The sequence below is a fragment of the Trachypithecus francoisi genome, unplaced genomic scaffold (assembly GCF_009764315.1).
Source record: "Trachypithecus francoisi isolate TF-2019V2 unplaced genomic scaffold, Tfra_2.0 Lachesis_group3, whole genome shotgun sequence".
Classification (NCBI taxonomy): domain Eukaryota; kingdom Metazoa; phylum Chordata; class Mammalia; order Primates; family Cercopithecidae; genus Trachypithecus; species Trachypithecus francoisi.
In genome coordinates, this window is record NW_022681468.1 from 41,674,437 (window position 1) to 41,699,703 (window position 25,267).

Below are 25,267 nucleotides of genomic sequence, written 5' to 3' on the forward strand. Positions count from 1 at the left end.
AGTTTATTTTTAGCAATTTAGAATGTTCCATTTAAAAGCAGTTAAACTGGCTAGAGCTGTGGGCAGGGGGAGGGGTACTGTGGTGGTTTAAAGGCCATAGCTATTATGGTGAGTGCCTGACATTTTGATTTGAAGTATGTCTCTCTGCCTGTGTATTTTAGAACTAGAAAAATTCTTGAAAAACTACCTTTAAAAAAAAAAAAAAAACTGTGTACCCAGATAAAATAGTGTGTTATTCCAAATCTAGAATTGAGATTTTAGTTTTTATTGTTAGTTCTGTCAGTCTTTCAGTCATTTGGCTTCTTTCTTTCTTTCTTTTTTTTTTTTTATTATACTTTAAGTTCTAGGATACATGTGCACAACGTGCAGGTTTGTTACATATGTATACATGTGCCATGTTGGTGTGCTGCACCCATTAACTCATCATATCTCCTAATGCTATCCCCCCCGCATTTGGCTTCTTTGCTCGTTCTTTTAAGATTTAAGTTGGAGAAGAAAAATCACATCCATTAGTTTTGATTACTCAGATCAATAAATTGAAAAGGAAAATTAGAATCATTTAAATTTGACTGCATATGATGAAATTCTGCTAAATTAAACTATAAATTACATGTTTATTAAGCACTTAATAAACACTTACTAAAACAGTGTTCTAAATTGAACTATTTCCCTCTGTATATTTTCTTAGTTATTGATGGGTTATGGTTCAAGAGGGGAGCTGGGTGAGGTTTCTTAACTCTTTGAGGTTGGTTTGGCAAATTTCATTAAGCCTTAAGTGGCTCACTCTTTTCTTTTGAGTTAGAGTCTCACTCTGTTGCCCAGGCTGGAGTGCAGTGGCATTGATCTCGGTTCATTGCAACCTCCGCCTTCCAGGTTCAAGTGATTCTTGTGCCTCAGCATCCTGAGTAGCTGGGACTACAGGCGTGAGCCACCATGCCTGACAAATTTGTGTGTGTGTGTGTGTGTGTTTAGTAGACACAGGGTTTTACCATGTTGACCAGGCTGGTCTCTAACTGCTGACCTCAGGTGATCTGCCCGCCTCGGCCTCCTGAAAGTGCTGGGATTATAGGCATGAGCCACTGCACCTGGCCAAGTGGCTCACTCTTGAGGGCTCAAGCAGTGTTGGCATAATGTTACTGGATAGACGGTGAACACCAATACATCCCAGTGTATGATGCAGAATAATCCACAAAGCATGATTTATAGAAGTAGTGATATTTACCAAAGAAAATCCTAAACACTTAATTTGTAAAATGAACAGTGCAAATTATTTTTAAGTCTTGGTCTTGAAAAATACTGTAAATGGCTTAAAAAACGTATGCTTGGCCGGGCATGGTGACTCATGCTTATAACCCCAGCACTTTGAGAGGCTGAGGCGGGAGTATTGCTTGAGCCCAAGAGTTGGAGACCAGCCCAGGCAACATAGGGAAACCTTGTCTCTACAAAAATCAAAGAAACTAGCCGGGCATGGTGGTACGTGCCTGTTGTCTCACTTACTTGGGAGGCTGAGGCAAGAGGATCATTTGCACCCAGGAAGTCGAGGTTGCAGTGAGCCATGATTCCACCACTACACTCCAGCCTGGGTTACAGAGAGAGAGAGAGAGAGAGAGAGAGAGAGACCCTATCTTGAAAAACAAGCACCCAAAAATGCTTGCCAAAAAAAAATGAAAACAAATTAGTGTGCATTCTTTTAGACTTTTTTGTCTATATATACACATATATGTAGACATTTTTATTTTATTTTTTTTTAAATGGAGCCTTGCACTGTCACCCAGGCTGAAGTGCAGTGGCACAATCTCAGCTCACTGCAAGCTCTGCCTCCTGGCTTCAAGCAATTCTCCTGCCTCAGCCTCCCTAGTTGCTGGGATTATAGGTCACCACATTGCCCAGCTAATTTTTTTTTTCTTCTTTTTGTATTTTTAGTAGAGATGGGGCTTTACCATGTTGGCCAGGCTGGTCTTTACCTCCTGACCTCAAGTGATCTGCCCGTCTCAGCCTCCCAAAGTGCTGGGATTACAGACGTGAACCACCGTGCCTGGCCAGACATGTTTATTTTTATAAACATAGTACTGTACTCTTTCTCTCTCACTATATATATTTCTATGATTTTTTTTTTTTTTGTCTTTGAGACTGACTCGCTCTGTTGCACAGGCTGGAGCGCAGTGGCATGTTCTTGGCTCACTGCAACCTCCTTCTCCCAGGTTCAAGTGTTTCTCCTGCCTCAGCCTCCCAAGTAGCTGGGATTACTGGTGCACGCCACTGGGCCAGCTAATTTTTGTATTTTTAGTAGATATGGGGTTTTACCGTGTTAGCCAGGCTGGTCTCAAACTCCTGACATCTGGTGATCTTCTGCCTGCCTTGGCCTCCCAAAATGCTGGGATTACAGAGATGAGCCACCATGCCCGGCCTTTTTTTTTTGTTTTTTGAGATAAGGTCTGGCTCTATTGCTCAGGCTGGTGTGCAGTGGCGTGATCTTGGCTCACTGCAGCCTCCGCCCCTTGGGCTCAAGCTATCCTCCCACCTCACCCTCCCAAGTAGCTAGAACTACAGGCATGCACCACCATGCTTGGCTAGTTTTTGTATTTTTTGTAGAGATGGAGTTTTGTCATGTTGTCCAGGCGTGTCCTGAACTGGTGAGCTCAAGTGATCCACTCACCTCAGCCTCCCAAAATGCTGAGATTACAGGCATGATCCACCATCTTGGCCTCTGCGAATGTTTCATTTCCTACTGAAAAGGTTGTCATTTTTTTTGTTGTCTTTTTTTGTTAAATGGCTGTACAGCTGGGCGCGGTGGCTGACACCTGTAATCCCAGCACTTTGGGAGGCTGATGGGGGCAGATCACCTGAAGTCAGGAGTTCGAGACCAGGCTGGTCAACCTGGTGAGAGACCCCGTTTCTAGTAAAAATACAAAAAATTAGCCAGGTGTGGTGGTACACACCTGTAATCCCAGCTGCTCAGGAGGCTGAGGCAGGAGAATCACTTAAACCCAGGAGGTGGAGGTTGTAGTGAGCCGAGATAGTGTCACTGCACTCCAGCCTGGACAACAGAGTGAGACTCTTGTCTCATAAATAAATAAATAAATAAATGGCTGTACAGTCTTCCAAGGTGTGAATAAGTAGTAACTTACTTACGGCCACTTTCTTACTGATAACATCTGGAGCATTTTTATTTTACTGCTGTTGTAAACAACATTGGTGGGGAACTACTTAAGACATATCTCTGTGTTCACATAGGGGAGTATGTCTATAAGATAAATTCTTAAAAGTGGAATTCTGGGTAAAAAATAAAAGCCTTGGTAGGTGCTGCTACATTGCTTTATACATTGCGTTTTACATTTCTAGTAAAGTATTTGAGAATACCTTCTTCCTACAGTTTAATTTAAACAGCTAAAATTTAAAGCTATAATTTTAAAAAGAACAAGTAACCTGACTTTAGGAGTTGGAACATCATCTGAATACTTGACCATCATTACTGGTTAATCGGATTTTTAGAAGTTTACAAACTAAATTAGTGAGGCAGATACCATTACTTCCACAGTGATTTAAGAATCCTGTGTCATTTGAAGCTTACCTGGTTAATATTCCTAGAGTACTTCATTATATTGTTATCCTTCATGTGTGGTAATATCAGAAATTTTGTCAGAAATACGTTTTGCCACATGTGCAAAACTAACAGCTTGAGTACAGTTTGTCACGCTGGATACAGTGTAAGCAGCCTTTATTTAGCAACTGTTATCGGGGTCTTTGCTCCCTACTGATGATTCTCACCTAGGGGTTCTTTTGCACCCCCGCTCCCCCCCCAACACAGGGTAATTTGGCAATGTCTGGAGATACCTGGTTGTGACACTTGAGTGAGGAATGAAGTCGGAAACAGTAAGGACTTGCTACTGGCATCTAGTGGCAGACAGGCCACGGATGCTGCTGAATATCCTACAGTTCACAGAAGAGCTGCTCACAATACATAGTTATCTCGTTAGCTTGGCTTGGTGGCGAGTACCTGTAGTCCCAGCTACACAGGAGGTGGAGGCAGGAGGATCACTTGAGCCCAGGAGTTTGGGGTTAAAAAAAAAAACAAACAATCCACAAAACCAAAAAATAGCTATCTGGGCCTGACTGTCAACAGTGCTGAGGTTGAGAAACCCTGCTTTACACAAAGGAGTTAGGGTGCTCTATCATACAACTATCTGATGATTCCTTTGCTTAAACCGATTCTACCCTATTTCTTTTTTTGTTTTTTGAGATGGAGTCTCGCTCTGTCACCCAGGCTGGAGTGCAGTGGCGCGATCTCGGCTCACTGCAAGCTCCGCTTCCTGGGTTCACGCCATTCTCCTGCCTCAGCCTCCCGAGTAGCTGGGACTACAGGTGCCTGCCACCACGCCCAGCTAACTTTTTGTATTTTTAGTAGAGACAGGGTTTCACCGTGTTAGCCAGGATGGTCTCGGTCTCCTGACCTCGTGATCCACCTGCCTTGGCCTCCCAAAGTGCTGGGATTACAGGCGTGAGCCACCGTGCCCGGCTGATTCTACCCTATTTCTTATGGCTTCATGCCACACTCACCTTTAGTAGATCAGAATTTCTTGCCTAGAGTGGCTGGCTGCTCTTGACTTTGTGTTGTTGTTTCTAGCTTTTTCATGTTTTGCTCAGTGGTAGGGACAGGCAGGCCAATTTAGTAGAGCTTGGCAAAGTGAAGCCTGGTATCTTCTATGAGGCTATAAAAGTTGTCTAAAGACTCCATGTCTGGTTCTGATAAGGCTCCTGGTGATTTCTGGACTGGAAGACTTGGCTGTCATTGTTTTGCTGTTAAGTACCCCTTTCCACTCAGATGTAAAAGTAAAACACACACATGCCACCATCCTTCCCAACCAAACCAAAACAACAACAATAAAAAACCCAACAAACAGGCCGGGCGCGGTGGCTCAAGCCTGTGATCCCAGCACTTTGGGAGGCCGAGACGGGCGGATCATGAGGTCAGGAGATCGAGACCATCCTGGCTAACACGGTGAAACCCCGTCTCTACTAAAAAATACAAAAAAGAAAAAACTAGCCGGGTGACGTGGCGGGCGCCTGTAGTCCCAGCTACTCGGGAGGCTGAGGCAGGAGAATGGCGTAAACCCAGGAGGCGGAGCTTGCAGTGAGCTGAGATCCGGCCACTGCACTCCAGCCTGGGCGGCAGAGCCAGACTCCGTCTCAAAAAAAAAAAAAAAAAAAAAAAACCCAACAAACAAAAACAAAACACTTGATGATCAAGGAGAGCCTAAGATAACTCTTCTTATTCCACATTTCAAGTTTGTGCTTGATCTGTGCTATCATACAAGAAACCCAACTGGTATGACTGTCCTGAGTGCATTTCCAGTGAAGAGGCTGGGAGAGTCCAAAAGAATGTTTTGAGTCATCAGATCCTTTTAAAATGTCAGATTCTTTCCATGGGATTAATTTAAACCTGTTATGACCCTTTAAAAATCTTTATAAGAGGCCTCAGAGCCATAATAACGTGAAATACTGCTTGTTTAGTGAAAGTCTTCCTAAAGAGCACCTTTATATTTGGTTTAATTCTTTACATTGTCAACCATCATGTAAGAGTCAGTCAGGAATTTTTGAGTCCTTAACTGGAAAGAACAGCTGCGTGGTGCAGAAAGTCTCATGAAGTAAGTCTCCTTATGAATAAAAAGGAAGCTGTCCCATTAGAAAATAAAGCATTATTATTTTTTCTTCCTTTATCATGACAATTTAGGTTGTATTAGGTGTATATAGAGCATATATATAAAGCAAAGCATATTACGTATTTATAAAGGTGTAAAAAAATCAGTGTGCCTTTAAGATACACTTGCAATTCTTGTTCGGAGGTAGTAAGCTGTAGGTCAGGTTATTGAAGAACAGAGAATGATTAGGTTTCTTTTGTGAACACAGAGTAGAAAGTTTCTGGGCTCTTCCAGGGCCTAGCGAATGGAAAGTTTTCCCCTTTGTTTCTTGATGTGTTTTTTTGTCCCCTTTGTTTCCTTTATTGTCTTACTTTAGTGCTCCCTAATAAAAATATGATACAGACCACAAATGTGGGACACATATGTAATTTTAAATTTTCCAGTAGTCAGATTTAAAAAAAGTAAAAAGAAACAGAAGAAATTAATTAATTAATTAATTTTTTTGAGATGGAGTTTCATTCTTGTCAGCCAGACTGGAGTGCAATGGTGCGATCTCTGCTCACTGCAACCTGTGCCTCCCGGGTTTAAGTGATTGTCGTGCCTCAGCATCCTGAGTAGCTGGGACTACAGGCGCGTGCCACCACGCCTCGCTAATTTTGTATTTTTAGTAGAGATGGGGTTTTACCATGTTGGCCAGGCTGGTGTTGAACTCCTGACCTCAGGTGATCTGCCCACCTTGGCCTCCCAAAGTGTTGGGATTATAGGCGTGAGCCACTGTCCCCAGTCTGAAATTAATTTTAATAATTGCTTTCTTTAACTCAGTATATCTAAAATACTATCATTTCAACATGTAACCAATATAAAAATGAGCTATTTTTAGATTCTTTTTTTCACACTACATCTTTGAAGTCTCATGTGTATTTTATATTTATAGCATACCTCAGTAAGGACTAGTCATATTGCTGTTTTTTAAAATTATAGATTCAGGGAGTCCATGTACAGGTTTGTTACATGAATATATCACTCTATGCTGAGGTTTGGATTTGAATTGAACTTGTTATCCAAATAGTGAACACAGTATCCAGTGGGTAGTTTTTCAACCCTTGCCACCTGGCTTCCCCCTTCTGCAGTCCCCAGTGTCTATTATTCATATCTTTATGTTCACGTGTACCCAATGTTTAACTCCTACTTATAAGTGAAAATATGCGGTATTTGGCTTTCTGTTCCTGTGTTAATTCAGTTAGGATAATGACCTCCAGCTGCATTCACGTTGCTGCAAAGGACATGATTTCATTCTTTCTTATGCTGCATAGTATTCTATGGTATATATGTTCCACTTTTTTTTTTTTTAAATCCAGTCCACTGTTGAAGGTTGATTCCATGTCTTTCCTATTGTGAATAGTGCTGTGATAAACATGAGAGTGCAGGTGTCTTTTTGGTTGAACAACCATTTATTTTTCTTTGGGTATATACCCAGTAATGGAATTGCTGGGTCAAATGGCAATTCTGTTTTTAGTTCTTTGAGAAATCTCTAAACTGCTTAACATAGGGGCTGAACTAATTTACAATTCCATCATGTGTATGAGCGTTCCTTTTTCTCTGCAACCTTGCCAACATGTTATTTTTTGACTTTTTAATAGTACCCATTCCGACGGGTATGCGATGGTATCTTGTGATTTTGATTTGCATTTCCCTGATGATTAGTGATAGTGAGCATTTTTTTTTTTTTTTTTTTTGAGACGGAGTCTGGCTCTGTCGCCCAGGCTGGAGTGCAGTGGCCGGATCTCAGCTCACTGCAAGCTCCGCCTCCCAGGTTCACGCCATTCTCCTGCCTCTGCCTCCCAAGTAGCTGGGACTACAGGCACCCGCCTCGTCGCCCGGCTAGTTTTTTGTATTCTTTAGTAGAGACGGGGTTTCACCGTGTTAGCCAGGATGGTCTCGATCTCCTGACCTTGTGATCCGCCCGTCTCGGCCTCCCAAAGTGCTGGGATTACAGGCTTGAGCCACCGCGCCCGGCCGTTAATAGTGAGCATTTTTTGATAGGCTTGTTGACTGCTTGTATGTCCTCTTTGAGAAGTGTTTGCTCATGTCCTTTGCCCACTTTTTAATGTGGTTGTTTTTTTCTTGTTGATTTGCTTGAGTTTCTTCTAGATTCTCGATATTAGTCCTTTGTCAGATGCATAGTTTGCAGATATTTTCTCCCATTCTGTAGGTTGTCTGTTTACTCTGTTGATAATTTCACTGTGCAGAAGTGCTTTAGTTTAATTAGGTTCCACTTGTCAACTCTTGATTTTATTGCATTCCAGAATGATATTTCCTACGTTTTCTTCTAGAATTTTTATAGTTTTGAGATCTTACATTTAAATCCTTAATCCATCTTGAGTTAATTTTTATATATGGTGAAAGATGTAGGGGTTGAGTTTTGTTCTGCATATGGTTAGCCAGTTTCCCCAACACCATTTACTGAATAGGTAGGACTAATCATATTTCAAGTGCTCAGTAGTTATACATGGCTAGTGGCTGCTATATTGGTTAGCACAATTTTATTTGGCCTAGTTCTTCTACTCTGCAAGAATTTTACTACTTATTAGCTAGAGGTCATTCAGACATAGGTATTCATATACTAACATATACATAAAATTTAAGGAAAAAAGTATGTTTATAGTTACTTACCTCAGCTACTTGTTTTTAAGATACACAGAATATATCATGTTTCAGCATTGTAGGTGATGATATAAATTGGCCTGGACTTCATTGGATTTGTGGCTGTATGTGTGCCACTTTTCTAGTTACATGTGTTCTTTAAACATTGATATGTAGCTGAGAAAAGCATCACTCAAAGAAAAGGAAGATGACTTGTACTTGAATTAAAGTCTGATATACCATGGTAGAAATATTCTAAATCTCGGTGTCATCAGGAAACTTGTTGATAACTGAAATTAAGAATTTTGATATTGGCTAGGTGCAGCAGCTCATGCCTGTAATTCCAGCACTTTGGAAGGCCAGAGGGCAGATTGCTTGAACTTAGGAGTTCAAGACCAGCCTGAGCAATGTGGCAAAACCCCATCTCTACAAAAAATACAAAAATTGGCTGGAAGTGGTGGTGTGCACCTGTAGTCCCAGCTACTTGGGAGGCTGAGGTGGGAGGATCACTTGAACCTGCGAGGTCAAGGCTGCAGTGAGCCATGATTGGGCCACTGCACTCCAGCCTGGGTGAGAGTGAGACTCTGTCTCAAAAAAAAAAAAAAAAAAAAAAAAGGAAAACAACAACAAAAATTATGGTATTTGGTGACCAACATTGAGTATGGGGCTATATAAATCCATGAAGAAGAGTTTTGGGACAAATAGTTTGTATTGAGTGAGGGTATGTGAGAGGCAGTGATACTTGAAAAGTGAATTAGCAGTTTTTTAAGTTCATTTTTTTACTTTCCAAATCTTCTTCGGTGAGCCTACATTACTTTTACAATCAGAAATAAACTACCCCCCCAAATTAATGCAAAAAGTAATTAAATCAAAGCAAGAACAAAACCAAAAAACCAATACCACCAATAGTACACAAAAGTAAAGAGGTTCGAAGACCTGGATTCTAATTCTGGTTCTGTTGTTAACCATCTGTGATTTTGGATGAGTCAGTTAACCCCTCTGGGTTTCCACTTCTTCATCTATAAAACCAGAAATTAAAGTTGCTTAGATTCTTTAGGTCTTTTTGGTCATACAGTTGGGTAACACAGTTCCATGATAGCTTTCATGAAAGTCTTTTTGGGAATTTTTAATTTATATTTATATTTTATTTATTTAAGATGGAGTCTTGCTCTGTTGCCCAGGCTGGAGTGCAGTGGTGCGATCTTGGCTCACTGCAACCTCTGCCTCCTGGGTTCAAGCAATTCCCTTGCCTCAACCTCCTGAGTAGCTGGGACTACACATATGTGCCACCACACCAGGCATTTTTGTATTTTTAGTAGAGACGGGGTTTTACCATGTTGGCCAGGCTTGTCTCGAATTCCTGACCTCAAGTGATTTGCCCGACTCTGCCTCCCAAAGTGCTGGGATTACAGGTGTGAACCATAATGCTTGGCCCTTTTTTTGGGAATTCTTTAGAAGGAATTAGAAAGTCTAGGAGATTCTCCTAAAATCATTCACATGGCTGGGTACAGTGGCTCACACCTGCAATCTCAGCACTTTGGGAGGCCGAAGTGGGAGGACTGCTTGATCTCAGGAGTTTGAGACTAGTCTGGGCAACATAGCAAGACCCCGTCTCTACAAAAAGAATAAAACAAAAAATTAGGTGGACATGGTGGTGTGTGCCTCTAGTCTTAGCTATTTGGGAGGCTGAGGTGGGAGGATTGCTTGGAACAAGGAGTTTGAGGCTTCAGTGAGCAATGATTGTGCCACTGCACTCCACCCTGAGCAACAAAGCAATACCCTGTCTCAAAAAGAGTCATTCACATAAATGCCTGCTAAGTAGCAAGCAGTGCCCTTTGGCAGGAAAGCATTTGGAAGAAATTGTCCTAAGTAGGTGTGCGGGTGAGATGGGGGTGGAAAGAAGCAAAAACATGAGAACGAATAATAGAAATAAAATATTTATGTAATACAGTATAATGTAAAAGGTGCTTCCTGGTTTTGTGTCTCATTTGATGTCATTTTTTATATTGGAGACATAAGGGAGAATATAAGGAAGCAGTTGAGACCGTGTGAAAGACAAATAAAGAAGAGGAAGTTACTAAAACCTTGATGGTACTGTAATAAGGCAGTTGGAGTCACCTGAGAAAAGAATATTTGGACTGAATCTGAGAGGAAAATTAAGAAAAAGTGATTGTGTTGAGATGATCAGTGTGAGGATGGAATCCTGAAATTAAGTGTTGTTGAGCTGTAGAAATAAGAGGAAGTATTCTTTGACAGAGTGAATACATACAGCATATACTGTTGGGATTATTACTGGGTTTAAAGATGTTTTGAAAGGTGAAACACTAACTCGTTTAGAAAGGACTAAAATTACAAATTTGTTAAGACCCTCAAAACATAGATGTACCTCTCAGGCTTATATAGCAGTCTCTGAATGCTTTTCAGAAATCATTAGATTGATTTCAAAATGCCTACATCGTTGGCACTGACTTTTATCCACACTTTGCACTTCCCTTATTTTTAACCAAGCTTCTATTCTCCAAACTACTCACCTGAAGAAGCAAAACATCTATTGATGTTACCGGCAACCATGTTTAGGAGCATTGGAGAAAAAGACAAGAGGAATTTAAGAGAGGTGGGGTAAACGGTGATAGTTTTAATTCCAAATCTGATTTCCTACTGGACTGTATCACATTTCTCATATTTTAAAATGTCTTAACAACTTGAGCTAATGTTTATTTTCACTTTCAAGTAATATGACATTATGGAAATTGAGGCAATGTGTTAAAATACTAGGATACTGGTTTTGTGTTACTTTTCTCGACAGATAACTTTCTTAGATTCTTCCTAAGGTAGGAAATATTCTTGTTAGAGGGCCTGGGTATAGATGTGGGTTTATGGGCAGCTGTATTGGAAATACATTATTTGTTACAGGAGCATGTGGGTTTGAGACAGTTCAGCTGTATTCATGTTATGTGCTGGTCTCATAGGACTACAGGGATACAGATATAATTATATATAATTCAAGAGGGTATATATGATTGCATGATACAGTCAAATTAAGTGCTGTAAGAGAGATGCGAGTGAGGGGCCCCTGCGGCTCAAAGGATGGGAGAGATCACATCAGGTTCAGGGAATCAGCCAGGAAAGTCTTCATGAAAGAAGTGACATTTGAGAGAATCCTCTAAGAATGGGTGGAGAGAGAGGCTGGAGCGGAAAGGGGCTTTTGAAGTAAACAGATCAGGGGTCAGACATGGGGTTAGCTGAGCCACAGACTGGGACTTAGAGTTTATGCGGGATGGTGGGGAAAAAGGAAGCGGGAAAGCAGAAACAGGATAGGAAAGGAAATGGGAGGGTGGGAAACAGTGGAGTACTGTGGACCACGTGTGTTTTGCAGCTTTATATTCTGGTATAACCCAAATGATTTTGTTGGTAAACACTTGTGATGGGATTTTATATCTAGTGTGTATATAATTTAGTATACATTTCAAAATAAGAATACTGGCCTATATACATAATAGGTGTTTATGTATGAATGTGTGTGTAATTGATACCAGAAAAGAGTGCTTCTTTTGGGATTTGTTAGGGAACCTACCATTTGTGCAAATGTTTCTACTTGTGAGCACCATGAAAAAAAATTGCTCCCTGGTAGAAATGTTTAAAGGATCTGTGTGTGTGTGTGTGTGTGTGTGTGTGTGTAATGGGGAAAGATAGATGGGTGGGGTGGGGGGAGGAGAAATCAGGAGAGGGGAGGAGAGAAATGGGAATTGGGAAAAGAGGATCTAGAACTTTAAAATGTGATTAGGGTACATTTTTTTAGAGGAAATGCCTTTAGGGCACTTCACCATCAAAAACGTTTGTTGTCAGCCAGTGCAGTGGCTCATGCCTATAATCCCAGCACTTTGGGAGGCTGAGGTGGGCGGATCACCTGAAATCAGGAGTTTGGGACCAGCCTGGCCAACATGGTGAAACCCTGTCTCTACTAAAAATACCAAAATTAGCTGGGCATAGTTGTTCATGCCTGTAATCCCAGCTACTTGGGAGGTAGAGACAAGAGAATCACTTGAACCCGGGAGGTGGAGGTTACAGTGAGCTGAGATCTTACCACTGTGCTCTAGCCTGGGTGACAGAGGGAGACTCAGTGTCAAAAAAAAAAAAAAGTGTTTGTTGTCAGTATATGTACAATGACAAAAACAATAGTGTTAATTCTTATGAATTACTAAAAGTTAAAACACTTGCAGACTTTTATTTTTCTCTACCTTAAAAAAAAATCGTGGCTGGCCGGGCGCAGTGGCTCATGCCTGTAATCCCAGCACTTTGGGAGGCCGAGGCAGGAAAATCGCTTGAACCTGGGAGGCAGAGGTTGTGGTGAGCCGAGATCACACCGTTGCCCTTCAGCCTGGGCAACAAGAGTGAAACTCCGTCTCAAAAAAAACCCCCAAAAAACAAAAACAAAAACAAACCATGGCTTATTGCCTGTAGTGCCAGTTACTCTGGAGGCTGAAGCAGGAAAATTGCTTGAGGCCAAGAGTTCGAGACCTGCCCGAGCAACATAGTGAGACCTCCATCTCTAAAATAAATAAAAAAATAAAATAAAATAAAATGGAAGAGGGCATTCATATATCTTAATTCATATTGTTGCCAGTATGCTTTTTATTTTTATTTTTAAAAGAGTGTAGCAGTACCAGTTCTTTTGTGAATTAGCTAACAGGCTAAAATTCTTATTTATTTATTTATTTATTTATTTATTTATTTGAGACGGAGTCTCACTCTGTTGCCCAGGATGGAATGCAGGGGCGGGATCTTGGCTCACTGCAACCTCCGCCTCCCGGGTTGGAACAATTCTGCCTCAGCCTTCCAAGTAGCTGGGATTACAGGTGCCCGCCACCATGACCGGCTAATTTTTGCATTTTTAGTAGAGACAGGGTTTCGCCGTGTTGGCCAGGCTGGTCTTGAACTCCTGACCTCAGGTGATACACCCACCTCAGCCTCCCAGAGTGATGGAATTACAGGTGCGCACCACCAAGCCCGGCTCAGGCTAAAGTTCTATAAAAGAAATTGATGTTTCATTTGGATAGAATGTTTACTTTTGTGAAAACAGTACAAGTAAAAAAGCTCTTGAAAGAAATGACTGTTGAATTTGAATATATTAATTGCTTCAGAGGTATTTATTTTTCTTAAAGCGCTGAAAAGCTATTTAATTTTAAAATAAGAGTGCTGTTGCATTGTTCCTTAATACAGAAGCATTGTTGAAAGTGCAACCTCTCAGGAAAGATGAGCGAACTTGTTTTTTGTGGGTAGTTCTTTGCTGCTTAGGATTCCTGTAAATTTAAAAGATATTATTGGCTTATATGTTGTTATTGTGAATTACTAAAATATTAGGCCATAAAAATCTAACTTTGTGGTGCCCTGATAATGTTTTTAAATCTCTCCGTATCTTTTGCTAGCTTAAGGAAATTGGGAAGGACTTTGAAAATATACTTGGCCTAGACTTAGAATTTACTGTGTCTGGCCTTCCTGATCTTTTGAGTAGGTTCGGAATACTTCTCTTTGGTTTGAATTATAATTTTGTTTCTTGTGGTTCCAAAAGTTATCTGTAACAGCCTCGTTTTTGTCATTGCCTCATTCTTAAGAAGCTGCTTTTTTTGCTTTTGGTTATTTGTGGGGGTTTGACACAGTGTATGCTTAAGATAGATGAAAAAAAAATTAATAATAGTGTTCATGTGAGCAAGTTCTTTCTGAAAAAGGAAATGCTTAGAAATCCTTGGTGCTCTTCTTTATGCTTGATACTGTTCTTTATGTGTGTGCGTGTGTGTGTGTGTGTCAGAGGGGGGGGGAGAGAGAGAGAGAGAAAGAGAGAGAGAGAGAGAGAGGTGGATCATATCCATTCTGATGCCTTCAGTTTCCCTTCTCAGGCTTTTTAGTCTGTATCTCCAGGCTAGAATTTCCTCCAGTCCAGACTTGTATTTCTAGCTACTGCTCGGTCCCTTTCACAGGTTTCCTCCCTTTAGGGAGTGGCCCCATCATCTCCGTCGTGGCCTGAGCTTCATTGCTTTGGGCCCTGAGTCTCTCTGCTTCTAACTGCTTGGGAGTTGTGGTTTTTTTTTGTTTTTTTTTTTGACGGAATCTCACTCTATCACCAGGCTGGAGTGCAGTGGTGTGATCTCGGCTCACTGCAACCTCCGCCTCCCCAGTTCAAGCGATTCTCCTGCCTCAGCCCCCCGCTATAGGCGCGCGCCACCACGCCCGGCCAATTTTTGCATTTTTAGTAGAAACAGGGTTTCACCATGTTGGCCAGACTGGTGTCGAACCCCTGACCTCGTGATCCGCCCGCCTTGGCCTCCCAAAGTGCTGGGATTACAGGTGTGAACCACTGCGCCTGGCCTCAGGAGCTTTTTGAGTTTGTGCTGCTCTCTCCTTCCCCAATCTCGGCTCTGCTCTTTCCTTTCTTCCTGTTGTGGGAGTGTCAATAGGTCTCTGTCTCTAGCGTGGCCCCTGTGGACCCACCTTTGGGAGCTGCCTCCAGGAGCTGGTAGTGTGCTCCCTTGGCCCCCACAGCAGAAATGGAAGCTCTCGGATCTGAACCTGCCCAGCTTCTCTATAGTGGCGCCCTCTTACCTCCTCTAGGTTTACTGCCTGCCATGAATGTGCTGTGTATGTGCACCTACCTCTCTGTGCCCTTTCTGCACGGGCTATTTATTCTCTTGACTGGGAGAGCCCTTCTTCGTCTTGTGATTCTGGCCAACATCTTTTTGCTCTCTCAAGAGTTGGCTCATATATCACTACCTCTTTGAGGGAGAACTAGATATCTCCTCCTCAATTCCCACTGAGAGCCTTAATCTCCTATAGTACTTACCACAGTGATGTCATAATTAGGCAAATATCTATCTTTATGTCTGCGAGCGCATTCTATTTAAAATTGTGACCCCCCTCTCCCCATGTTCCTTTCCTTACTCTGCTTATTTTTTCTCTTGCACTTGTCCCTTTCAACATACTGTATGATTTTTAAAAAAAACTTTATATTTTAAAAGTACAGACGAGATCTTGCTATGTTGCCCAGGCTGGTCTTGAACTCCTGGGCTCAGGCAATCTGCCTGCCTCAGCCTCCCAAAGTTCTAGGATGACAGGTGTGAGCCACTGGGCCTGGCCTGTATTATGTTCTTATTTGTAATGTTTATTATCTGTGCATCCTGCCTGAGCGTAAACTCCAGCAGGACAGTGATCTTTGTCAGTTTTGTTCACTCAGTATTGTCGGTACCTAGAACACTGTCTGAGCCCTGGAAAATGCTCAAACTATTGAAGGAATGTGTATTTGTATGTCGAGGGCCCAGCTCACAGTAGGCACTGGGTAAATTAAACTGATGATGAACAGTTTATTCTGTTAGATTTTCTAGCGGGTGTCTGACTATGCCCTGTTTTGGTACTTAAAAGTAAATATAATTAAACACTTTTTGAGATTTTTATGCATTCAGACAAAATGTTTTGTTAACAGTCTGGTTTACTCTATTTATTAGTTTCAGATGTCCCAGTCAGCCAGATGTGTTTCATGCCTTCTCGTATTACCCCCCTTTATTGCGTGAACCAAAACCCAACAACTAAATAAATTAATATTTCACCAAAGGTCATGTTTTCAGAATACCATCTAAATAGAGGCTAAAATCACGCATGACCCATGGCAACAGTTTGTTGTTGTTGGTTTTTTTTTTTTTCCGAGACTGAGTCTCGCTCTGTCACCCAGTCTGGAATGCAGTGGCGTGATCTCGGCTCACTGCAACCTCCGCCTCCCGGGTTCAAGCAATTCTTGTGCCTCAGCCTCCTGAGTAGCTGAGATTACAGGCATGTGCCACCACTCCTGACTAATTTTGTATTTTTAGTAGAGACGGAATTTCACCATGTTGGCCAGTCTTGAACTCCTGACCTCAGGTGATCCGCCCACCTCAGCCTCCCAAAGTGCTGGGATTACAGACATGAGTCACAGTGCTCGGCCTCCATGCCACCAGTTTTCAAACCTTTTTGCTCATATAGGCTTGAAAGAATTTTGTAAAACAATGTATTTTTTGTATTGATTCTGAAAAGTTTTTTTTTTCTACATGTTTACATAGTTGCATAGCATGTAATTTCTAGGATATTTTAAAATGTTGACATTTAATAATTAAACTGTTTCGTTACTTTTATTTATGTATTTAATGATACTTGTGGACAGCAATTTGTTTCCTACCATCATCTTCTAAAAAATTGAATGAATTCTTTAACTGTTTGCTTGTTGAAGTTGTATTTCCATTGTACTCCAGAATTTTGTCAGAATAAAATATATTTTTAGACTGGAAAGTCTTATTAACTGTTCACCCTCTCATACTTCTCATACTTTAAAAATATAACATTTTAAAATAAAAAAAGTTAAAATGTCTTGTGACCATGAGGCTCTAAATGTTAACTGAATTCAGAAGTAAACAGAATTTGCCATTGCCATTATCACATAATTCAAACTAATGTAAAGGTATTATGTTTTGATAAATGATTGTTAAAAATTTAGTTATTGGAAATGTATCTCAATGAAATACACAGGACTGTGGCTTTTTTTTTGTTTTAAATTAAAGAAATGAGCTCTTCATACATGGGTGAATATTTTATTATTGCCAGAATGGGGATTTAGCATTTTTTTTTTTTTTTCCCCGAGACGTGTCTTCCTCTGTTGCCCAGGCTGGAGTGCAGTGGTGCAATCTCGGCTCACTGCAACCTCTGCCCCCTGAGTTCAAGCAATTCCCCTGTCTCACCCCCTCTAGTAGCTGGGATTACAGGTGTCCACTACAACGCCCAGCTAATTTTTAAATTTTAAGTAGAGGTAGCGTTTCAGCATGTTGGCCAACTGGTCTCGAACTCTTGACCTCAGGTGATTCATCCGCCTCAGCCTCTCAAAGTGCTGGGATTACAGGTGTGAGCCACCACACCCGGCCAATTCTATTTCATACTCTTCTTTTTTTATCGTGATAAAGCACTGATAAATCCTAATTATATAAGTAAGAGATAGGAATGGGAAGTGTTCTGTTATTGCAGCATCACTCAATCCTTTGAACTATTTCTGAATTATGTGTCAAAAATCAATTATCACCAAAAATTATTTTTGGTAACAACTGGTTAGATCCTCCTTCAGTATTGTTGAAAGCAGATAAACTACTAGATTTGCGAAAGAATTTGTTTTCCAGTTGTTATTTTCTTAACACTCAAACTGACCCTTTGTTTGGTGACAGAGAATGGAAGTGAGCTGTGCTAAGGTTTGGGATCAGTGAGCAGGTGTGTTTCTCCTTTTAATGTGAGAGAAGGAAGATTTTGAAAGGGAAGCTGAAAAAGGAGAATTTGCAGTGCCATCACAGACAAGATTTCAGGCTGGTAGTTTTAGGATGGAATACATAAAAAAATGGAGTCTTTGGCCAGGCACAGTGGCTTATGCCTGTAATCCCGGCACTTTGAGAGGCTGAGAAAGGAGGATCGCTTGAGGCTAGGAGTTTGAGACCAGCCTGCGCAAGAAAATGAGACCCTGTGTCTGCCAAAAATAAAAAAAATAGCAGGACGTGGTGGCTTGTGCCTATAGTCCCAGCTTCTTGGGAGTTTGAGGTGAGAGGATCCCTTGAGCTCAGGAGTTCGAGGCTGCATTGAACTATAATCACTCTACTGCACTTCAGCCTGGGTAAGAGTGAGACCCCACCTCTTTTTTTTTGAGACGGGGTCTCGCTCTGTTGCCTAGGCTGGAGTGCAGTGGCGCGATCTCGGCTCACTGCAGCCTCTACCTCCCAGATTCAAGCAATTCTCCCACCTCCACCTCCCGAGTAGCTGGGATTATAGGCACACCAACACACCCGGCTAATTTTTGTAGTTTTAGTAGAGATGGGGTTTCACCATGTTGGCCAGGCTGGTTCTGAACTCCTGACCTCCCGTGATCCACCCTCCTTGGCCTCCCAAAGTGCTGGGATTACACAGGCATGAGCCACTGCACCTGGTCGAGACCCCAACTCTTAAGAAAAAGAACATTGAGACGGTGGAAATGGATTTCCTTAAAATTATCTGTGGAGTAAGATTGGTAAAAGATTGGTAATTGTTGATCCTGGGTGATGAGTATGTGAAGGTTTATTATACTGTCCTTTCTACTTTTGAGTATATTTTAATATTTATGTTACAAAAAGGAAAAACAAAGCAAAAATTCTTTGTGGAAAGTTTCACCATGTATGCATTCAAATTTGAGTAGTGACCTTTGGCGCCACTAACACCATTAGTCTGAGTGTTAACAAAATAAGGCATTCTTTTAGGTTGAACTAGATGAAATTTCCAATATTTGACCATCTTGATGTATAAAATTGGCACTTGCATATGGTTTAACCTAATCTTTTATTGCATATATTGGTTCTTCCCTCTCCATCGGTTTCATTTCACTAACTGGGACTCAACTTGATGGCTCAGGGAGAATTTTTTTTTAGGCTCTCCCATTCTCAGAGATATCCTTTTCAGTTAAGATTTGTTGAAAAGAATTTTAGTTTGTTGTCAGTATGGTGTTAGGTGCTATATAGACTGAATTAGACAGGCAGCCACTTCTTAACCCTGAAGAGTTAAGTTATGTTTTGTTCAGTGTCTATTCTAAGTGTGGACAAACAAATCAGTCAGTTCATTTAGCAAGGGCCAAGTGAATGGAACTAGAATGGGGACAGGCAGGTGAAGCTTCCACCTGAATAGTACCTGAGAAGTTGACTTTATTTATTTATTTATTTTTACTATAAATGTGTGAGGTAGGAAAACAAGGCTGCCCAGCTCATGGCAGTTCTGAGGATGATCCTTGAGGGCTGATGTCAGCCTCCAGTCTTCCCTCAGGAGAAAAGCACCCTCCCTCCCCCACCCACAGCACCATGTGAGAGAGGCCCTGGAAGTTGGCTTTATATAGAAGTTAATCTTCCAAAGACCTCAGAGTGTATCTCTCTATGTTTTCATCTTTGTTATGAAACCTGGGATTAACAGACTGGAGATAGGTATTGTTCTTAATGATTTTTTTCTTTCTTTCTTTTTTTTTTTTTTGAAACAGTCTCTAACTCTGTCATCCATGGTTTAGTGCAGTGGCATGATCTCAGCTCACTGCAACCTCCTTCTCCTGGGTTCAAGCATTTCTCATGCCTCAGACTCCCGAGTGGCTGGGACTACAGGCATGGACCACCATACCTGGCTAATTTTGTTTTTGTATTTTTAGTACAAGATGGGGTTTCTGCATATTGGCCAGGCTGCTTTTGAACTCCTGGCCTCAAGTGATCTGCCCGCTTCAGGCTCCCAAAATGCTGAGATTACAGGCATGAGCCACTGTACCTGGCCAATTTTTTCTTTATTGGGAAGGAGATTGGCATCTAGAGAAGTTAAGTGACTTAATCTCCTCTCAGGGTAAGTCAGCATTGGAGCCAGGTCTCATGGTTTCTCAGTGTGTACTTCATATCCTAGATCAGTGGTTCTCAAAGCATGCTTTGGGGATCCCCAAAGGTTCCTGAGACCTTTTCAGGGGTCTGTGAGGTCAAAACTAATTTTATAGTAATACTAAGACATGATATGTTTTTCCCTCTCTCATGAATATACTGTGTTTTCCAGAATCTACGTAACCTGTACCGTTGCAAGAAATTGAAGCAAAAGTGGGTTTTGGGAATCCAGTTGCTTTCTATTAAGCCAGACATTAAAGAGATGTATAAAAGTGTAACATGGTGCCACTCTTCTCACTCATTTTTTTGAGGAAAATGTAGTTTAAAAAAAATATTTACAATTGTATTGAAATGAATTAATAAATATTAAAATTTTTCCCATTTTTAATTTTAATGTGGTAAATGTTGGTAGATATAATCCATATTTTTAAAAAGCTCTTTGAGATCCTCAATAATTGTGAAACCAAAAGTTTCAGTGAGAACTCTGGGTTTCAGTTTCATCATTCTCAAAAAGAGGCCAGATGTTAGGTTGTAGAGGACCACAAGTTGTCATTCGATGTGTTCCAAGTCATTTGAAAATAGTCTGTTTTCAGTTCTACAGGATAGATATCCACATCATAAAACCTTTATTCAATTTGCCCTTCTTTGGTTTCCTTATATGTAGTTTCAGCAGGTAACCAAGTATTAACTGAAACTAAGCCGTGTCATTTTTATTTCCCCATTTGAAGTGGGAAAGCAACCTCAAGTGAATATTTGAAGGATCTCCAAGCTGAATTGTTTGTCCATGTTTTGCGTAAGAGCAATATTAGTTGGATTTCATTGTTTCTTTCATGGATTTTTGGATTTGTAGTTTCAGTATACATTTAAAAATTGTATATATATATTTTTAAATTTTTTTCTCTTTAAAGGGGCCATGCTAATCTTCTCTGTATCATTCCAATTTTAGTATATGTGCTGCTTCAGTGTACGTTTTTATTAAGAGCTTTTTCAGTAGGATTCTGTATTGTATAGATAAGAGACCCTTAACCTTATGGCTGCCTTACACTTTTCTTTGAAAAGGTTTAAGGACCTTTCTTAAAATTAATATTTGCATTTATTTGGCAATTAAGTTTTATAGGTAATGTATCTAATTTGTTTTTCCCTTTTTAAAATTATTTCCTCTTCCCCTCTCCTTCCCATCTCCTTTCTCCGTTGCTGCTTTTTTTCTCTCCTCCCCTACTCTCTTTTAATTGCCAATATGACCTTGGGTGAAATACTTAGTCTCTGTATATCTTGGATTCTCCATTTGTAATGTGTGATGTTGTGAAATAATTTCTGTAAACCACATAGAACATTGCCTGGCTCATTATCAAGGCTCAATAAATGTTAGCTGCAGTTTTTGTTGTTGTTATCATTAAAGCAGGTTGGCAGTTCCTGGAATGTATTGAGTACTCAATAAATGGTGGTTATTTATATTATTTAATATTACCACGTTGCACATTTGCTTTTAGATGGTCTATTGTGTTTGGCTGAGGCAGATGTGTAGTAGGTGTAGTAGTAGTATTATATGCCGTCCTGATTTTTTAATGATAATGGTTTTCTTTTTTATGAAATGGTGCAGATGCTGATACTACATGGCTGTAATCCAAATATTTAGTAGGTATTGTGGCCTTTATAAGCCTACTCCCGAGAACAGCCCATGAATTAAATGGGAGGTGTGGAGATTTGGTCCTTGTAAATCACCGTTTAGAAATGGAGATGTATTGGATTCATATTTTGTGTATAGTAAAGTCATAAAACAGACTGTACTACTTTACAGTCTAAGTGATTCATCTTGTTCTTAGTTTTCAGCTGTTAGTGGACACTAGTCAGGTATAATATTCTTATTCAGTTAAGTTTGTGTTAAATATATGATCTTATTTGTGAATGTCATGAATAAGTAATTTATAGATTATTTTATGATTACTAATTGTTAATGGATCTAAAGGCACTTAAAATTTTAAGGATAGAAGAACAGTGACCACTAGCAGTATGAGTTCTGTGTGCTGGTAATACACCCACATAGTAGGGCATTGAATGCCTAAGAACTGCTAACCATTGATTGATTAATATGACTATTACTTGGGTGGATAGTACAGTCTGATTTAGAAGTCAGAGTATGGTATGTGATATTTGAACTGATTCAGCAGGGATTTGAAAGTCTCCTTATTAGAGGATATGCTGTTAATAATATAAACTTTAGTGGAAGGAGGAGTGGTCTTTTTGTAGCCTATAGGATATGTGCTTGAATATAGTCTCTGTTACTGAAATATATGTAATTTTGAGCAAATCCTTTTTCTTTGGTGAATTTGGGTTTTTCAGTTGCAAAGTAAGTATCAAACCTAGCCAGCCTAGCTCACTGGGTTGATAGGATCATTACATGAAATAACTCATTTTAATCCAGTGTTGTGCCTTCCATGAGAACAACAACAACAACAACAACAAAAAGCAAAAGGAGGGGGAAAAAAGAAGAAATAATACATTTTGAGGATGCTTGAAAACCTTGAGCATTATACAGGTTTAAGTTAGCATTCTTCCTACTTTCAAATGTGAGGGCATCGTTTGTGGAATATTCTGACTCCAGCTTGTGTTAATGCTTTTACTTTTTTTGTTGTTGTTTAGGTTTATCAATGACATATACAAGATTTGAGTATCATAATCCTCTATTTTTATGGCCATTACTTGAAATGAAGAATGTATGTATTCAAGTTTGAATATATAGACATGCATACAATAGCAGTGCTGTTCATGACCCTGTAGTTAAGGATTTGTCAGAGTTTCCACTGTAAACTTCCCTTTGAATGTTTTTTCATTTTAGCTTGGCTTTCCTGTGGGTTAAAATTATAGGGCCTGAATATTTTTGGATGGAAACTTTTTCCTTCTTTTTAATAGGGAATGAATGCATGCTATTAAAAAAAACTATCTTTTCTTACATTTTTAAAACATTTTATCATGAAAGTTTTAAAAGCCACTTCTAGGCAGCTTTTTTCTTTAAATCATTGTGTTAAATGTTGTGACTTCATCCCTATAAACAGTTTTTCTTTACCTTTGTAGTTTTTCCTCTAAAAATTGTCAGTCTTCAATGTATTATCTAAATGAGAGATTATAAGTAATTTTTGTAAACTAATTGTAAGATATAAAAAACAGTCATATATTGAATATCTGGATACCCATCCCAAGTTAAGAAAAAGTAAACTGCCTAGAATTTATAAGATTCCTTAGACTTTCATCACTAAAATTTTTCATTGGTCTTTGATTTAAATATTTGTAAAGTGTGTTGGAAACAGGCCAGGACTTAGACTGCCCCTTTATGTCCAGAACACCCCCTTCTAATGGGTGTCATGTGGTATGTGTGTTCTGGTCTCACATGACCGGATTGGGTGGCTCCATGATCCAAGACCATCCAATCTATAGACAAGGGGTAATGTGGCCCAGAGCTTCTACCCAACAGAGATGAGAGTGAAATGGTGTTCCAGCAGAACCTTTCTCTAGGGAAGTTTGAATTTGAGAAAGAGTTGTCGAAGGCAGGAATAGATGCTGACAGACCCAAGAAAAAAAGAAGCAAAGAAGTGATAAGCCATGTTGATAGGGCAGGGAGGGTGAGGTGTGCGTTGATCTGCCTTGATCATCGCTTCACTTAAATTACTGTTGTCAGGGCCACCTCCGTGTCTCATGTCTCTCAGCAACATTGGACACTTGTCCACATTTTCTTTGTGGAAACATGCTCTTCTTTGGCTTCTGTGACCCTGCTCAGGTTTTCCTTTTGCTTCTGGCTGTTTCTTATTCTGTTAGCTGGCTCTTCCTCCTCTACTCAACTTGTAAGTGTTGGGTTTCTTCAGAGCTCCTTCTGCTTCACTTTCTGCACTCTTGCCACAGGTGAGTTCATCCGTCCTATTGGCTTTAAGACCACTTATATATTACCATTTATATATGGTTGGTGCCCACATTTCTTTTCTTACTTTTTCCCCCCCAAATATGACATTCCTTTTGCTTATTTTATTTTTTTTGAGATGGGGTCTCACTGTCTTGCCCAGGCTGGAGTGCAGTGGTGCAGTTGTGGTTCACTGCAGCCTCAACCTCCCTGGGTTAAAGCCATCCTCCCATCTCAGTATCCCAAGTAGCTGGGATTACGGGAGCATGCTACCACACCCAGCTGAGGTGCCCACATTTCTATCTCCACCTCACCCTTTTCAGACTTTGGTCTTGTATATACAATACATCTCCATGTATATGTCTTATAAACATCTCTAATATAACACATTGTCAGTGAAACACTTGATTTCCCCTACCAAACTATTTCTTCCCTCTTTTACCTGCTGACTCCGCTGTTCACCCAGGTGCTCAAACCAGACAACCACGGAGAAGTGAGGTAAGTGCCAAGAGTCACCTTTGACCCCTCTCTGTCTTAGTCACTTTTCACCTCTGTACTCTCCCCCCAGAGTAGTTTCTATCAGCAAGCACAACTGATTCTACCAATTCTTTCTACAGTAAATTATCTCTTATTTGTCTACTTTGTCTCCAGTCCTTATCATGATTCTATAACAGTTGCCTCCTGTGTAGCTGTAGTCTCCTAACTGGTGTCCCTGTTTCTTATCTTGCCTCTTTTCCATTCATTCAACTCATAGTGACCAGAGTGATCTTTTTAACAATACAAAGCATATTCATGTTTCTCCCTTAGGTTTTAATAATACAAACCATATGCTCACTCCAACTTTATTTTTTTTTTATTTTTTGAGACGGAGTCTCGCTGTGTCGCCCAGGCTGGAGTGCAGTGGCGCGATCTCGGCTCACTGCAAGCTCCGCCTCCCGGGTTCCCGCCATTCTCCCGCCTCAGCCTCCGAGTAGCTGGGACTATAGGCGCCCGCCACCGCGCCCGGCTAGTTTTTTGTATTTTTAGTAGAGACGGGGTTTCACCGTGTTAGCCAGGAGGGTCTCGATCTCCTGACCTGGTGATCCGCCCGCCTCGGCCTCCCAAAGTGCTGGGATTACAGGCTTGAGCCACCGCGCCCGGCCGCTCACTCCAACTTTAAAACTATCATGATTCTTTACTGAATCTGGAATTAAATCCAGGTTCCTTCTCTTTACCTTTCACTATTTTCTTTTCACCTTGGCTTTTCTATTGCACTTTTTCTGAAATCACTAATTAGAATTTAATGTTAAAGTCAAATGCATATGGGTTAAAACTCCCAAGTTTCTAAAAACTTTAACAGACTTGATTTTCTCTCTCCATCTCATCCCCCTTTCCTGTTACTCTTCTTCATTTAATAAAATCCACACCAAAACCAAATTACAATTAGCCCTGTCCCAGCCTCTTGAGTCTGATTGCATCAGACATTTCTCAGACTTCTTAGAGAGCTGTTTTGGTTGTTTCATTAGCATTTAGAGGCATTTCTTTAAAATTACAGAAGGTTTTACTCTTGTATATCTTTAGTACACTGTTAGCACTGGAAAATGTCTCAGAGCTTTACTTTGTTTTTGCGGGCACTTCATCTTGGTTCTCTGTCCCTTTCTATGCTGAGTTTTCTGCCTCATTGTTGAGTTTTCTTT

At 40.5% G+C, this 25,267-nt stretch overlaps 1 protein-coding gene and 2 non-coding genes across 8 annotated transcripts in view; 1 reads left to right on the forward strand and 2 right to left on the reverse strand.

Moving 5' to 3' along the window:
- Positions 1–25,267, forward strand: part of PPP2R5E (protein phosphatase 2 regulatory subunit B'epsilon) — a 182,831-nt gene that overhangs the window by 53,282 nt on the left and 104,282 nt on the right. The gene's annotated exons all lie outside the window — the stretch shown is intronic.
- Positions 19,026–19,167, reverse strand: LOC117071906. Its single transcript, XR_004432631.1, has one exon.
- LOC117071683 lies at positions 20,568–20,670 on the reverse strand. The gene has a single exon (XR_004432441.1). It is a non-coding gene; the product is annotated as a U6 spliceosomal RNA (small nuclear RNA).